The 3,331-nt window shown below is 49.4% G+C and overlaps 1 pseudogene; it reads left to right on the plus strand.

Annotated features, from left to right (window-relative positions):
• The first annotated feature begins 912 nt into the window (after nt 1-912).
• Nucleotides 913-1,854, plus strand: LOC112617842 (annotated as a pseudogene).
• Nucleotides 1,855-3,331: the final 1,477 nt, after the last annotated feature.

The following is a 3,331-nucleotide window of genomic DNA, read 5'->3' on the forward strand; positions in this document are numbered from 1 at the left end:
AAAAAAAAATCATCAATCAATCAATCATTTATATATATTTTAATATAAAGATAAAACACTGCGAACCAGTGGAACTGGATAGAAAGTAATTCAATTTTACAGAACACATCTGTTTTCCAGGCTCTTACTTTTAATAAACATAAAAAGAGCCATATATATTTCTGTGGAATTCCCCTTTTACTTAAGAATTCATTAGCAAATTAGTTTAATGAGGCTGTTTTATTAGAGGCTGTAGTTTCATTCAAAAATTAGAATAGGAACAATGACTTGTAAAAATTCAACATTGTATTTTATTTTTGAGATGGAGTCTCACTCTGTTGTCCAGGCTGGAGTGCAGTGGCATGATCTCGGCTCACTGCAACCTCCACGTCCAGGGTTCAAGCCATTATCCTGCCTCAGCCTCCTGAGTAGCTGGGATTACAGGCACGTGCCACCACGCCCAGCTAAACTTTTTTTGTGTTTTTAATAGAGACGAAGTTTCACCATCTTGGCCAGGCTGGTCTTAAACTCCTGACCTCGTGATCAGCCCACCTTGGCCTTCCAAAGTGCTGGGATTACAGGCGTGAGCCACCGCGCCCGGCTGGAAGTTCTTTCTTCTTAAAAGGATCATAAATATAATTCACACAGGCATGACACTTTTACTAATATAGATTGACTTTTTGCTTCAAATAACCCATTCGTACATCTAAATTAATTTTGGTCTGTATGTGTGTGTGCATGTGTGCGTGCGTGGATGTGTGTATATAAATGGCAGTAAAGGGTAAAAGGGAAGGTGGAAAAAAGGGAGATGGTCTAACATTTTTCACACATTTTTTAAATACACCAAAGATATGTAGTAAAAACAATGGTGTGGTGAAAACAAAATGTTGCAAACTAGATAAAAGACTTAGCTCCAGGTCCCATCCCGTCCAGTCCGGAGGCGGCGCCCGCCAGCGTTAAGCTCCAGGCAGTTCAACAAGGGCCGCTCCTACAGGTTCTTGGGGGAGGTCAAGAACAGACTCCTCTCCAGATATGACCCCCAGAAGGAGGCAGAGCTCCGCAGCTGGATCACGGGACTCACCGGCCTCTCCATCGGCCCCGATTTTCAGAAGGGCCTGAAGGATGGGATTATCTTATGCACATTCGTGAACAAACTGCAGCCGGCCTCAGTCTCTAAGATCAACTGCTTCCGTGTAGAACTGGCACCAGCTGGAAAACCTCTCCAGCTTCCTCAAGGCCATGGTCAGCTACAGCATGAAACCCCTGGACTTATTTGAGGCCAACCACCTGTTTGAGAGTGGGAACGTGACCCAGGTGCAGGTGTCTCTTCTTGCCCTGGCAGGGAAGGCCAAGACTAAGGGGCTGCAGACCAGGATGGACATCGGTGACAAGGACTAAGAGAAGCAGGAGCGGAACTTCCACGACGGCACCATGAAAGCCGGCCAGTGCCTCATCAGGCTGCCCATTACCAACAAATGTGCCAGTCAGTCAGGCATGACCATGTACGGCAGGGCACGGGGAGGCATCTCTACGACCCAAGAACCACATCCTGCCCCCGCCATGGACAACTCCAGATGGGCACAAACAAATGTGCCAGCCAGGTGGGCTTTTTGACTCCTGGGACCCGGTGGCACATCCACCACGCCAAGCTGGGAATCAACAACTGTGACAACTCCTCCTTGTCCCTGAAGATGGGCTACAGGCAAGGCGCCAACCAGAGCGGCCAGGTCTTTGGCCAGATCTTCAAATACACGGCCCCAAGTACTACCCGGAAGCCCAGTGGCCCATGGGGCTCCCTCGGGTGCCGGCGACTGCCCGGAGCCAGGGGAGGCCCCTGAATATCTCCCTTACAACCAGGAGGAGACCGGCTACTGAGGCTCCCAGCACACTCTCTCCCCAGACGGTCTCCCCGTCTGGGTGTTTGGGTTTTTCTGTGTTTCCGTCTTTTTTTTTTTTTCCAACCTGTTCAGTGCTACCAGTCAACTGAGGGTCTGTGAGTGGCGGCGTGGGATCAGGCAGCAGGGTTTTTTTCCCCACACCCCTCCCTATTGCTTTGGTTCCTTCGCAGGACTGAGCCACTGGGCTCTGGGGAAAGGGATCAAGGCCTTTTCCTGATGCGTGTAGGATAAGGGTCCCCACTGGCATGTCCAGGCTGTGCACCGAGCTGTGCTGGGGAGAAGAGACCTGGGCGTGGAGGAAACCGGACCCAGAAGATTTCCAGTGGCCTCTCTTCTTCCCCTTTTTGTCAGCCAATCAATTTGTGGTTTCTGTGCCCACAAAATCTTCAGGAGATATTAACTAAAGAAAATTTTTTTTTCCTGAGGAACGGCACGGAGACAGTGGAGAGGGTGCTGGGAAATAAGTGCCCTGGGAGAGGGGGCCCAGACACGATGCTAAAATATCTCAGGCTCCTGAGTGGCTGGATTTCCCTAGGACCCTCAGACCTACATTGGGGCCCGGTGAGAAAACTGAGGCCCGTACAAGGTAGTGGAATTCTGAGTTGCCAAGGTTAAGCCTGACCCCTCTCCATCCTAGCTCCCCCACCCCCGTGGCCCTCACTAGGATTTTTGTTTGTTTGTTTGTTTGTGTTTTTTTGAGATGGAGTCTCACTCTGTCGCCCAGGCTGAAACACAGTGGAGTGATCTCGCCTCACTGCACCAGCCTCCCACGCTCAAGCGATTCTCCTGCCTCAGCCTCCAGAGTAGCTGGGACTACAGGCGTGTGCCACCACGCCTGGCTAATGTTTTGTATTTTTATTAGAGACAGGATTTCACCATGTTTGCCAGGTTGATCTGGAACTCTTGCCCTCATGTGATCCCCCCGCCTCGTCCTCCCAAAGTGTTGGGGTAACAGGCATGAGCCACCACGCCCAGCTCCTCAGTAGGTTTTAAGGAGCCTTAGCCCTCCTTCTCCCCTTAGGGCCTGACCAGGTACACTGGTCTATCAAGAAGCTTACAGTCCTGGCAGATGGTGAAGGGGAGCCAGTGTGTCACATGGTCAGAGAGGGAGTAAGAGAGAGAAGGGGGCAGTCCCATGCTGTTTTTAACAATCAGATCTCTCATGAACTCACTGTGAAGAACTCATTCAAGTGGATTGTGATAAACTAAGCTTGTCCAACCCGCAGCTTGTGGGCTGAATGCAGGTCAGAACAGCTTTGAATGTGGACCAAAACAGAATTGTCAACTTTCTTAAAACATAAGCGATTTTGTGTGCATGTCTGTGTATGTGTGTCTTTTCCTTTTTTCTTTTCTTTTTTCTTTTTTTTCTTAACTCATCAGCTATTTTCAGTGTAATTTATGTGTGGCCCAAGAAAATTCTTCTTCCAATGTGGCCCAGGGAAGCCAAAAGGTTG

Source organism: Theropithecus gelada, unplaced genomic scaffold, assembly GCF_003255815.1.
Source record: "Theropithecus gelada isolate Dixy unplaced genomic scaffold, Tgel_1.0 HiC_scaffold_5065, whole genome shotgun sequence".
In the NCBI taxonomy this organism is placed as follows: domain Eukaryota; kingdom Metazoa; phylum Chordata; class Mammalia; order Primates; family Cercopithecidae; genus Theropithecus; species Theropithecus gelada.